Source organism: Odocoileus virginianus, chromosome 22, assembly GCF_023699985.2.
Source record: "Odocoileus virginianus isolate 20LAN1187 ecotype Illinois chromosome 22, Ovbor_1.2, whole genome shotgun sequence".
NCBI classification, from domain to species: domain Eukaryota; kingdom Metazoa; phylum Chordata; class Mammalia; order Artiodactyla; family Cervidae; genus Odocoileus; species Odocoileus virginianus.
The window spans coordinates 18,659,251-18,673,353 of NC_069695.1; the positions used below are offsets into that span (position 1 = coordinate 18,659,251).

At 47.2% G+C, this 14,103-nt stretch overlaps 1 long non-coding RNA gene across 1 annotated transcript in view; it reads left to right on the top strand.

The window, feature by feature from the left end:
* The first annotated feature begins 3,045 nt into the window (after positions 1-3,045).
* LOC110127702 (uncharacterized) overlaps positions 3,046-14,103 on the top strand; it is a 170,536-nt gene continuing 159,478 nt past the window's right edge. Inside the window, exon 1 of the long non-coding RNA XR_011482726.1 lies at positions 3,046-3,259. This is a non-coding gene — a long non-coding RNA (uncharacterized lncRNA). The remainder of the gene's footprint in view (positions 3,260-14,103) is intronic.

Consider the following 14,103-nt stretch of genomic DNA (forward strand, 5'->3'; position numbering starts at 1 on the left):
ATGACTGAATCACTGTGCTATACAGCAGAAATTAACACATTTTAAATCAACTGTACTTGAATAAAAATTAACAAAAATAAATAAAGACATAAATAAACATCGAGTTAGCTAAAAAAAAAATAAAATGCCTAGTAACCATTAGTGTTCTAAACCCCATCACTCATGATGGACTATTGCTAATGTTAGACTAACCCACAATGTAGCTATTTAATTTCAATCTGCAGCTGTTCAAATTAAAGGGATTTACTACACTTGCTTTTGAAAAGTTCTGTAATAAGTGTAGCAATGCATTCCTGCTTATATTTCCATATAATTTGAATAACGGTATCATTTAAAACAGATGTCAGTTTCTTTGAATACAATCATATGTTGCTCTCAGCACTATGCGCCCATAGATTTATACTTAAGTAACCCAATATGAGGCTTTATGCCTGTATCACCTGTTTTATTGGTGCATCTTCTTTCTTATTTAAATCTAGCTCCTGAAAGCAGTGTTTTTGTTTTGTAAATATGTATGTGTATGTTAAGTCACTTCAGTTGTGTTCGGCTCTTTGCGACCCTATGGAGTGTAACCCGTCGGGCTCCTCTGTCCATGGGTCTCTCCAAGCAAGAATATTGGAGCAGATTGCCCTGCCCTTCTCCAGGGTATCTTCCTGACCCAGGAATCAAACCTGCATCTCATGTTTCCTGCACTGGCAGGCGGGTTCTTACTACTAGCACCAACTGGTAAACCCCTTTTGTAAATATAAGCCAAATATGTTCAATAAACATATTGTAAAAATAATTGTTTCCCCCCAAAAGTGAAGAAAAGGTGATGTAAATTCACTATTTGGATTTCAATCTAGCTTTCTTCGATTTTCTATAATATTAATATTGGTATTTCTAAGAGGCAGGTGGAACTAAATGGAGTCTTAATTCTTTCTGTGCTGGGGTCATTATCATTAAGACTTGGAGTCTTGAATGATAAACAAACACCGCTGGGATGGCCTGGGTTACACTGCAGTCATGGAAGCTCTTGTCCTTCCCCAGAAATCCTATCAGTGCCCAGGTGTGCAGCAGCGGGGGGATTCCACCCACTGAGCCCATGCTAATTTCATGTAGTCAGGTGAGCAAGTATGCAAAGGTTGCACCCTGAAGTGTGCCTGTTGTCATAGAAATACGTCCCAACTCCATAAGGTCTTTAGCATAAGCACGTTAAAATGGTATGAAAATAAGTACTCCACTTCATTAGATCAGCTCTAAATATTCTCTCTATACCAAAGCCTCTGTTTTCCTTTTTCTCTGGCTTAAATCTCCTTTTCTTAAATGATTAGAGCACAGAACACAGTTTGCATGTGTGTGTTTGTACCTGTACGTTTCTATGATCATGGCTCCTAACATAAACATAAACTGCATTAGTAAAGGGTTTTATATGTTCTTCTTCAAGAACAACACTAAATGATGTTTCTACCAAAGGACCAGTCTCATCTGAAAAACAAAACAGTTTTAGTTCTTGGTTTATGGTAGTCAATAAGAAATTCAAAAGATCATTTTGGAAATTATTGCTACTAGTGTTAAATTACTGAATTTTTTGCAGGAAGCAACTAACTACTATTTGTTTTATACCTTCCAGCTGATATTCATATACTAAAATTCATACACAGGAAACCTTCATGAAAGAAAATTCCATTGAAAAGTCACAAAATACAGTCTTCAATTGCCAACTACTTTTATTTTTTTCCTTTAATCTTTAAAACTTTTTTCTGCAATAGTTAAGTTTGATTTTTTAATTTATTTTTAATTAAAGGATAATTGCTTTACAATGTTGTGTTGGTTTGTGCCATACAACAACTTGAGTCAACCATAAGTATATATACATGTACCCTCCCTCTTGAACCTTGACCCTCCCTCCCATCCCCCCCTTCCATCCCACCCTTCTAGGTTGTCTCAGAGCATCGGGTTGAGCTCCCCATGTCATAGAGCAGCTTCCCACGAGCTATCTGCCTTATATCTGATAATGTATGTTTCAATACTACTCTCAGTTCACCCTACCCTCTCCTTCCCCAGCTGTGTTCATAAGTCTGCTCTCTATGCCTGCATCTCCATTCCTGTCCTGCAGACAGGTTCATCACTATTATTTCTCTCGATTCCATAAATGTGCACCAATATAGGGTATTTGTTTTTCTCTGACTTCCCGCTACATAACAGGTTCTAGGTTCATCTATCTCACCAGAGGGGATGCAAATTCGGTCCTTTTTATGACAGAGTAGCATTCCATTCAAAATTTATTTTTAATGGAAGGATAATTGCTTTACAATATTTTATTAGTTCCTGCAGTACAATATGGTGAATCAGCTATAAGTATACATATACCCCCTCAGCAACTTTTAACTGTAAGTGCTAGCTGCTCAGTCGTGTCTGACTCTCTGTGCTCCCACAGACTGTAGTCCGCCAGGCTCTTCTGTCCATGTAATTCTCCAGGCAAGAATACTGGAGTGGGTTGCCATTTCCTAGTCCAGGGGAATCTTCCTGACCCGGGTGTCGAACTCAGGTCTCCTGCATTGATAGGCAGATTCTTTACCATCTGAGCCACTAGGAAAGCCCTATTTTTAATTATAAGTCAGCCTAAACGATTTAATGTTCCTCCCCACGTGGGGACAAGGCTTTGTGACCAGCCAGTCGTTAAGCTCCCTGAGGGCAGGGCCTCAGCAGCACCTCCAGCTTCTGCTCCATCTCAAGCATCTACATCAGGGTCCCTGGACATCTGGGGTCGGGGGAAACAGTCGCCTTTTATTTTGAAGGAGAATCCTCTTCTCCGCGGATGCAAGAGTAGCAAAAGTCAAGAGCGAAAATGGTGGCAGCAGAGATGGGGTCGCCACACCAGAGGAGTGGCCGGACAGGGAGGACTCCGGAGGCAGCAAGTGAACCCGGAGAGCCAGCTGACACAGGGTGCGCGCGGCGGCCCGACGCGGGAGGTCGGGGGGCAGGCAGGCAGAAGTGAGTTTTGGGACCTTCTTTCCGGAGAGCCCACGCGGAGGAAGCCGAGCCCACCCTCCCCGCACGTGGGAGCCGGACCCACGCCCGCCGCGCTCCCCTGGGCGAACCCGCGGCGGCAGGTGCGCGGGAGCATGCGCCCGGGCGGCCCCAAGCCCGGGGCCCCCGCCCCGCTCTCCCCTCCTCCCTGGCCCAGCGCCGCTGCCCTGCCGCGCGAGCCCCGCGCTGCCGCTCCGCCCAGGCCTGTCGCCGGGTCCGCCCGGCGGGTGGCGCGGCTCTGCTCCGGGTAAGGAGGGCGCCGCCGCGCGCGCCGCGTGCCCGAGACCGCGAGGGCGCCCACGCGCCGCCCCCGGTGTCCCCGCGGCGCCGCCCCCGGTGTCCCCACGCCCCGCCGGCCGAGGGGCGGGCGCGTCGCCCGCGGTGGGCCGCCGGGCGGGGGGCGGCGGTTGGGGGTCGCCTCGCCGCGCGCCGCCTCTTTCTTTCTCTGTCCCCGCGGGGCGCGCGCTGGGCTCCCCGGGAAGGCGCTGCCCACTTGTCTCCCACTTTGGACGAGAGAGGGAGGACTCCCAGGCCCTCGCCGGGCGTCGTTTCCTCCCGGGCCACAGTCCTGTGGACCGAGACCCGCACCCCGAGTCCGCCCGGCCCGGCGATCTGGGTCCTACCTGCCCCCTGCGCGGGACTCTGCCCAGTGCGCGGCGGGACGGGCTCACCTGGACTGGGCTATCTGCTCGGTCGGTGCGGGCGTGTCCCCCGTGGGGGCTCTCTGACGAGCTCTGTCCCTGCCTTTTGCATCCTCTTATGGAAGATGAAAGTCCGCAGAGTGTGCTTTATTTCGTGTAAGCTTGCAGCCACTTAGAGGGGCGGTCTTGATCCGCCCACGCCCCGGAGTGGAAACTTACTGAAAGGACAGTGTGGTGGTGGTTGTTGAGGCTGCCGCGTGTGGAAGCCCCGAGAAGAGAGCCCAGTGGGGATCCGGTGGGGACCCCTTCGCTGGGCCACGTCCCTGCCCACGGCTCACTCTCCCTGCAGGTTATTCGGTGTCCAGCAGGGGCACCAGGTTCGAGGCCCCAGGGTTGGAGCTTGTCTAGAGGATGCTTCTGGTGGGCTCAGGTTTCAGTCCTTGACCTACAGAAGCCTCTGAGGGTCTCCTGATGGTTTCAGAAAAGGTTGAAGTGGTAAACGGTGGTGGAGTTTATTCTTGATGCTTGGTAATGGAAAGATGTGGAATGTATTTAGTTCTTCACCAGATGCTAGGTAACCTCAGTTACTGCTTATTGCACTTTAGAATCTGGAGAAAGTTGTCAGAGTAGAGGTTTTTGGAGTGCACAAATGGATTCAATTCTGCCGCACTGGTGTTACTGTTGAGCAGGAAGAAAGATAACTGCTAGTTACTATGCTCTCAGATTGGCAGGCACATCCTTGGATTTGTATTGCAGGTGACCTTGACCGTGGAATTGTTTCCAAAGCACTGCTGGACAGTATTGGGGTCAAGAGAAGAATTAAACTTACTCTGCCACTGCATCGAGCTCCGGGTCTGTGCAGATGGACAGAAGGAAGGAGAAAGGGGTGCCTGCCCATAAAAAGATGATAATGGTTTAGAGCCAAAAGAAATCATCTGCAGGGCCCAGTTTGGGTGGTGTGGACATCATGCCCTACCTGGCAGCCCCCACCCTCCCAAACTAGAAAGCTTGCTTTCACCTTTCATGACTCAGCGTTTCTCCTCTGTGAGGGCTTCCCTCATTCTCAGCCAGAGTTCCTCCCTTTGACCTGCACTTTCCCAGTTCACCCATCAATGCCTGTATAGAAACATGTTCTTTTTTAGTAACCCTGACTTTAGGTTTTGCCATTTCCTTTTTATTAATTAAAAAATTGAGGTATAGTCGACATATAACATTATTTTATGTTCCAGGTTTGCAACCCAGTGATTTGATATATGTGTGCTATGGACTAATCATCATCATAAGATTAATTAACATCCATCATCTCCAATGGTTACAACTTTTTTTTTCTTACGAGTGGGAATTCTTAAGAGCAACTTTCCCAGCAACTTTCAAGTGTGCAATGCAGTATTATTAACTACACTGCACTGCGCACTTGAAAGTTGCTGGGTGGCTCAGAGGTAAAGAATCCAACTGCCAGTGCAGGAGATGCAAGAGACAGGGGTTTAATCCCTGGGTTGGAAAGATCCCCTGGAGAAGGGAATGGCAATGACTTCAATATTCTTGCCTGGAAAATTCCATGAACAGAGGAGCCTGGTGGGGCTACAGTCCATGGGGTCGCAAAGAGTCAGACACGACTGAGTGACTGAGCGTAAGTGCACACACATGCGTGTTATTATCATTAATGATAGTCATCAAAAAAGGTGGTATGTATTCTTCAAGACTTAGTCCCTGTGTTTAAGGGATACATGTATGTCCTTCAAGGGTAGGAACGGGTCCTCAGATCTCTTTATTCAGGGTGTCTTTGCTGTGTGGACATAGCTTTTTAACGTCAACGATGCTAACCCTCTGGCACCTGGTATGGTACCTGGCGGGTGCTTCAGTGTACTCTTACCAGGTGTGTGGAGAGTGGAATCCAGGGGGAGCAGAGGCTGTGCGGGGAGGCGACGTCCAGGAAGCCCCTCAGATGATGGAGCAGGAGTTGCTGCTGGAAGCCCTGGCGTTGTCATGGTGAAGGGCAGGGAGAGCGAAAGCCACTGCAGGGAGGGGGAGGGCTCTGTGCAGGCAGCCCAGGCCCCCTGTTCCTTCCAGTGTGACTTGGGTTCCCTTCTTCAGAGCTGAAGGAGATTTGAAAACCACCATTAGACCCGTGATGATTGCTTTGACTAATTATTTTAATGAGGAACACCGCTGCTGGGAACTGGGGACTTGGCGGGAGAGCCAGGTTGGCGAGTTGGGAGCAGGGTAGCAGCCAGGTTCAGTGTTTAGAAAGCTGCGTTCACAGAGATGCTGAGATGGTGACTTTGGACAGAGGAGCTCTGATGCTGGGTCAGGAGAAAGCCGGCCGGGAAGTGTTCAGCACTCACGGAGGAGGGGCAACACTGAAAAGTAGGGGAGGGAGCAGTGAATTACACAGAGAGGAGGGAGCAGCTACCTCCCTGCTGGCTGAGGTTCCACCCAGTGAAGGAGACCCCAAGAGAAACCAGGATGGTCAGATGCGGGGAAAGCAGGTGACCAGTGACAGGGGAGCCCGTGCAGAGCCAGAGGGGGAGCTGCTTGTTCAGTCGGTACAGATGAATCATCCTAACTGCGAAGATGGATTTCAACTTGGCTCGGAGGAGGTGGTGTTGGCTGCAAGGCTCAGCGTGAGCCTTTGGTCGTGTTTTGCTTTTTAGTTAGGTATAGACATGCCCCCCTTTCATTTGAATAGTCTTTTGTGGTTTACAGGGTGTTTCCTCCTTGTAGCATCGGTGAACATTTTTGTTGTTGTTTAGTCGCTAAGTCTGGTGTCCAGCTCTTTTCAAACTCCGTGGGCTGTTACCTGCCCAGCTTATCTGTCCATGGGGTTTCCCAGGCAAGAGTGCTGGAGTGGGTTTTCATATCCTTCTCCAGAGGATCTTCCAGACCCAGGGATTGAACCCATGTCTCCTAAATTGGCAGGCAGATTCTTTAGCACTGAGCCACCAGGAAAGCCCATGGTGAACATTTTGAGGGTAGTTTAGTGTAGGAACAGATGTCCAAGTGAAGAAGAATTTTTAGGTTCATTAAAAAAAACAGTTCACATAATTCCAAAGGATCCATGCAATGAGTATTATTATTAAAACAAATATAGTTATTACATTGTAGTTAATAAAACAAAAACAATGAATTAGGATATACTAGGAAGAAATAACGAAGGCAATGGCACCCCATTCCAGTACTCTTGCCTGGAAAATCCCATGGACGGAGGAGCCTGGTAGGCTGCAGTCCATGGGGTCGCTAAGAGTTGGACACGACTGAGCGTCTTCACTTTCACTTTTCACTTTCATTCATTGGAGAAGGAAATGGCAACCCACTCCAGTGTTCTTGCCTGGAGAATCCCAGGGACAGGGGAGCCTGGTGGGCTGCTGTCTATGGAGTTGCACAGAGTCGGGCATGGCTGAAGTGACTTAGCAGCAGCAGCAGCAGGAAGAAATAAAACTCTAGTTACTTCACACACACAGACTTTTTTTTTTAATATTTGCACTACTTTTTTTTTTTTTTTAGCATTTAGAAGAATGTATCCCTATTTTGCGATATTGGGGGTTTCCCTGATGGCTCAGTTGATAAAGTATCTGCCTGCAGTGCAGGAGACCTGGGTTTGATCCCTGGGTCAGGAGGATCCCCTGGAGAAGGGAATGGCAACCCACTCCAGTATTCTTGCCTGGGAAATCCCATACACAGAGGAGCCTTTTGGGCTACAGTCCATGGGGTTGCGAAGAGTTGGACAGGACTGAGCAACTAACATCCCTATTTTATTTTGCAAATACACTTTCCCCAGTGCCAATGGAAAAATGAAAGCTTTGCCCTGAGCCCAAGGGATCTGTCGCTCTGCTCGCCGGGCCCCTGTATGCCTTCTGGGTGGAGTCACTGCAGGAGGGCCCCGGCCTTGGGAGCCCCCTGGAACTCTCTGCCTCCTTTCAGCTCACGTGTAAGCTGTTTTCTTAATGAACCTGGAGGCTGGGGAGAAGGCTTGTGCATCCATTCCAATGATGGATCTTTAAGTGGTGAGAGTGTGGTGGCTGCCACAGTTACTAACGGATTGATAACGTGTGTGGAAGGTGCTGGGTGGGGGACTGGGGAACTGGCAGCCGCGGTACATCTGTTGTCACAGTGCCTGGCCAGAGAGGGGGCACTCAGCCCCGGGACAGATGGACAGCAGGGCCCTTTCTTACACGGCGTTCTGCTGTGTGAGCTCTTACCATGGCTTTTAAGATTGTGACAGCTTTAATTTTTTTTTAATTGAAGTGTAGTTGATTTACAATGTTGTGTTAATTTCTTCTGTGCAGACTCCGTTTTACACATATACACATTCTTCTTCATATTTTTTCCCACTATGGTTTATCTCAGGGTGTTGCATATAGTTCCCTATGCTATACAGTACGGCCTTGTTATTTTTAATTTCTTTTAGATCAAATCATGGTTTCCTACTTACTCCTTGTTTTTTCTCTCTTTTTTTGAGGGAGGTGAGTGCAGTTCAGTTCAGTCGCTCAGTCGTGTCCAACTCTTTGCGACCCCATGGACTGCAGCATGCCTGGCTTCCCTGTCCATCACCAACTCCTGGAGCTTGCTCAAACTCATGTCCATCGATTTGGTGATGCCACCCAACCATCTCATCCTCTGTCGTCCCCTTCTCCTCCCACCTTCAATCTTTCCCAGCTTCAGGGTCTTTTCCAGTGAGTCAGTTCTTTGCATCAGGTGGCCAAAGTATTGGAATTTCAGTTTGCATCAATCCTTCCAGTGAATATTCAGGACTTATTTCCTTTAGGATGGACTGGTTGGATCTCCTTGCAGTCCAAGGGACTCTCAAGAGTCTTCTCCAACACCACAGTTCAAAAGCATCAATTCTTTAGCACTCAGCCTTCTTTATGGGCCAGCTCTCACTTCCATATATGACTACTGGAAAAACCATAGCTTTGACTAGACGGACCTTTGTTGGCAAAGTTATGTCTGCTTTTTAATATGCTGTCTAGGTTGGTCATAGCTTTTCTTCCAAGGAGCAAGCGTCTTTTAATTTCATGGCTGCAGTCACTGTCTGCAATGATTTTGGAGCCCTAGAAAATAAAGTCTGTCACTGTGTCCACTGTTTCCCATCTATTTGGAGCCTAAATGGGGGCAAGGCATTTTTGCTGGAAGTCAGCTTCATGTCAGTCGTGTGCTGTGTGCGGGGGGTGACTAGTACAGACAACTCCTGCCTTCCTGGATGGTACAGCCCAGTAAAGGGGTGGGGGCAGACTTAAAACAATCTCTCACATAAGCGTCTGAGGATAGACTTGAAGTATATTATGGGAAAGACCAATAGACGTCCCTAAGTTGGGTTTGTGGGTAGAAGCAGCGTCTCTGAGGAGAAAGCTGCTGGCCAGGCAGGGGACAGGGCAGGGAGAAGTTCAAGGAGAGAGGATGCACATGTGTGCAGGGGGATGGGAAGGGCACGGCTCAGGTGGACAAGGGACTGCGGGGGGAGGGGGCGTGGGAGCCAGAAGCCCAGGAAGGCCACACTGAGGGTCGTGCATTCTCTTTTTCTTGCCACAAGCAGGCTTTGCAGAGTGTGAGCAGGCGTGACAGGATCTGCTTTGTGATGGGCGAGGCCCCTGTGGGCTGCTGTCTCTAGAATACTGTGCAGGTGATAGGACCCCATAGGATGCCACCACGGAGTCCAGGTGAGGGGAGGTGGGTGTGGAGATGGGCAGAGATGGGGGGACTTCTGGGGGGCTTTGCAGGCGGGATTGACAGAATTGCTTAGGGATGGGAGGGTGAGATTACTTCCCTGAATATTCGCATGAGGAGCTGGGTGAATGTTCACAGATGAAGACTGGAGTGAAGTGGACTTTGTCATGTCAGTTGCTATGACTGTTTTTCCAGTGTGCAACCTCCTGGATGTAGGTTATTTTTAAGGAGAAAACTTGGTGGGAGGGCTTGCTCAGTTCACTGCATTTTTCCAAAACCCAGTGACTGCGTGATGCGTGTTAGACACCAGGAAATAAAAGGTGAGTGATTTTGATTCAATTAGTGACAGACTCAAAACAGGAAAGAAATTCCACAAAAATCTGAACATTTGGGGATTCAGTGACTATCCATCTTAGACTCTCGGTTTGATTGACAATGTAAACCACTAACCTTTCAGCCACTCCTTTTATTGTTATTATGGTCACATAACAAAGGAAATATAAAAGTTCTCCTCTTGCATTTTGGCTAGGAGTATCCATTAATTTCTGATCATTGCACCCTCCAGTCCTGGAACTAGAAATTACCAAGGTGGGTTATTGGAGATGCCGACATGGTGCTTTCACATCTATATATTTTGCTCTCAGTTTCTGAGGATGGTTAGAAAAAAGTCTTTCCCTCCACCCCCTCTCTCTTCCAGAACAGTGAGCTTGCTGTGATTTCACTCACTGTGAATACTTGCTGTGGATACTTTTCGGGCAACTTAACGCATGCAGTTGAGCTTGGACTGGGATCCATGAAGACTAACAGACCAATAATTTGAGACGAAGTCACCAGCCGAGGAGGGCAGATCCCATGCTTAGAGCTGATTTCCAAGTTGATAGAGATTTTATTTTCTTGGGCTCCAAAATCACTGCAGATGGTGACTGCAGCCATGGAATTAAAAGATGCTTGCTCCTTGGAAGAAAAGCTCTGACAAACCTAGAAGCATATTAAAAAGCAGAGACATCACTTTGCCTACAAAGATCTGCATAATCAAAGCTGTGGCTTATTCCAGTAGTCGTGTATGGTTGTGAGAGCTGAACCACAAAGAGGGCTGAGTGTCCAAGAATTGATGCCTTCTAACTGTGGTGCTGGAGAAGACTCTTGAGAGTCCCTTGGACTGTGAGGAGATCAAACCAGTTAGTGCTAAAGGAAGTCAATCCTGAATATTCATTGGAAGGACAGAATACTGAAGCTGAAGCTCCAGTACTTTGGCCACCTGATGTGAAGAGCCAAGTCATTGGAAAAGACCCTGAAGCTGGGGAAGATGGAGGGCAAAAGGAGAAGGTGGACAACAGAGGATGAGATGGTTGGATGGCACATCGACTCAATGAACATGAGTTTGGACAAACTCTAGGAGACAGTGAAGGACAGGGAAGCCTGGCGTGCTGCAGCCCATGGGTTGCAGAGAGTCATATGAGACTTAGTGACTGAATAACAACAGCAACCCTCAAGACTCAGCCTGTGGCCTGTGCGACAGGTCTGTCGTCATCAGCATCTTACATGTCAGGGAGCTCGTGGGCAGAGGGAGAAACTCGCCCGAGGCCTGCCGCTCTGAGGTGACGGAGCCCAATTTAAGCCCCAAGACTCTGGTTCTAGACAGAGCGGGGGGCTGTGAGAGGAAGCTGAGCGTCCATGGAGCACACGGGGCCACCGGGAAGGGCTCTTGTTCTACTTTCATGCTTTGGGAGATCAGCAATGCACATGGGAAACAAAAGATTAGAACAATTTAAAACATCCTCTTTTCAGACACTTACTTTTGTTTCTGCTTCAATTCTAAGACCCGCCTTTAAGGAAGAAAATAGTTTTGTTTTCGTCTGTCACCTCAGAAAGCAAACATGGTATCTACTTGGATTAACCTGTCACTTTCCAATTTACTTTATTTGAAAAATATTTGAGTCTATAGAAGCGGTAGAGTGGGTGTGTTTTGTTGTTAGTTCACTTGACATTTGGGCACATCTGAAGCAGTTTGGAAACCAAGGGCTACGCTATGATTCCCTGTTACTTCTTCTGGCCTTGTCTTCTGAGTCTGGGGGGATGCATTTTGTTCAGTGATGGTCTTGCTTTGCGACATGGGGTCAGTGTCCTTGTTTATGGCAGGAACCACCACAGTTTGGAGTAGAGGGACGTCTTGGTGGGCTTTCCAGGTGGTGCTAGTGGCACAGAAGCCACCTGCTAATGCAGGAGACGTACGAGACACAGGTTGGATCCCTGGGCTCAGGAAGATCCCCTGGGGAAGGGCTTGGCAACCCACTCCAGTGTTCTTGCCTGGAGAGTCCCATGGACAGAGGAGCCCCAAGGGCTACTGTCCCTAGGGTCACAAGGATTTGAACGTGATCGAAGCGACTTAGCATGCCCAAATTCTTTGTTTCATCACCTCTTCAAGTCCTCGTCATCTGTATGGAGACGGGCAGGGCAGGCAGAGGGGCGTTTGCTGGAGAGCTGTTTTCAGCCGCTGACCCTGAAGTGTGTAAGCGAGACAGGACCTCACATCAGGGGCCCTAAGGAGAGTGACTGCCTGGATTCTGTGCGGCCGGCACCCAGACGGCACCTCGCCCCTCTGAGGTGGAGGAGAGCTCGCTCCTTTCAGGTGGAAAGGTGAAACGTTCTGGCTGCCCTTTGGGAAGGTCTGATGAAGGGCCGCTCCATGAAGGCTGTGTGTTTGACATGTAGGAGACAAGCTTTCCTGTTTCCGGCATGGATGGGGTTACAGAGACACGGATGCAGGAACTGGAGCGCTTCCCAGAATCTGCAGAGGCACGTCTGCATGGTACGGCCTCGTTGTTTTTCTTGAGGGATCCCCCCCACCACTGTGAGTGGCGGGACTCAGGTTTAAATATTAACATAAAATGTTATCAGATGTGTAGAATTTTTGCCTCATTTCCTATTTTAGATGATGAGTCCCTAAAACGAATAATAGTGCCTGTATCAATGTGCTCTGTGACAATAAAAAGCTTGACTAACGTTCATGTCATCTTGTGTTAGGAGGCACTGAATTCAAAATTTTCTTCCTAGTATTTGCAAAATGTAATTATAGTGGGTTAAATTCTTGGAGGAAAAAGTTTTTAGGTGAAAGAAATAAGTCAGACCACATTTTCATTTTTTTAAAAGAAAAATGATCCGAAACAAATTTGGAACAATACGTATGTACATATATATATATATATATATATATATATATATATATATTTGAAAACATTATATATCTGTCTGCTGGGTTTATAGCTAGGGTGATCACTGAGTAATAAACAAGCCAGAACACTTTGGAGGGTGAAAGGGGAGCCTGTGGATGAGGAACAGCAGGTCAGCAGGTGTGACCAGACTGTTCTGTGCAAGCCAGGAGCTTTGATCCCCCTCGGCGTAAGAACACTCGCAGAAAAATCAATATTTTAAAAAGGAGAATAAAACGAAGAGTTGCAAATTTTTATTGAATATCGAAGAGAACTATAATTGGTTATGGAGTTTGATTTTCCTCTCCTTAGAAACTGATGGAGGATGAGAAGGTTGGATGGCATCACCAACTCAATGGACATGAGTTTGAGTAAACTCCAGGAGATGGTGAAGGACAGGGAAGCCTGGATGCACTCAATGGGTGGCAAAGAATTGGATATCCCTGAACAACAATTGTTGTGACCGAACAACAGTGCATTGAATTCAGAGAGGCGGGTCCCACCACCACCTTCGCCCCCACAGTCCGCTAACAGAAGGGGCCCAGAGGCTGTGCCTTCCACGGTGCCATTGGCCAAGGCCGGGTGACGGACGGTTCCACAGCTTGTCCATCAACAGTCTCCTCTTTATTTAATACAAGAGAATGACCTTGCTTAAGCCAATTTAGCTAGTAATTGTAAAAAATAAACGACTAATGGCAAAATCTGATGTCCCTTGAGGAACTAGTGATAATGTGAAGATCTTTTTATTTGCAAACATTTTGGGTAACATTGTAAAATCTGGTATTTTCGTGCAAGGTGAGGGATCCAGGAGGCAGCTTATTATAAGGAAATAGCTGCCTGAATTTTGTGTTTTCCTTGACTTTACAGGTCTGACCCTCGTGGCTCAGTGGTAAAGAGTCCGCCTGCCAATTCAGGAGACTTGGGTTTGACCCCTGGGTCAGGTGGATCCCCTGGAGAAGCTCTGTGGGCATTGTTTTCTTTATCTGAAATATGGGATCTGACAATTCAAACCTTGTTGGTGCCTTATCTTTGTAAGAAGAGTAATTTTCCTCATTTAAATGGCTGAAATGCCTGTTCTCAAATAGGAAGGCGACAGTAGGAAAAATCCTCTATTTTTTTCTTCTTTTGAGGAAGGAGTAGAGAGAATAATTCAGACCCAGTTTAAAGTAGCCTCTGTAGCTGTTGTGTGCATTAATGATTAACTTACTTATATTTCTCTTTGACTTTATAAAGTATAACTTGATTTCACAAAGCTAAAAGGAAAATAACAGCTCCTTAGACATTCCACTGGACAGTGTGTTTCTTTGATCTCTTTGTCTTTTTGTATGTGTCTTTTCCTTTCTGTCTCTCTCTCTGTTTTTTCTTTTTTGGCCTATGTGAAACATCATTATGCTTTTGGGTTTATACATTTTGTAATCTTTATAAACTCTGTATCTAGAAGGAAGCATTCTGTTGCATTAAGCATTCGTATGTACTTTGCATCATGATGTGATCATCTCAGCCTCTAATAGATGTTTTTGGTGAGGATGATTGTAATTGCATTGATTATAAGTTTAAATATTCAAGCCTAAGTTTTA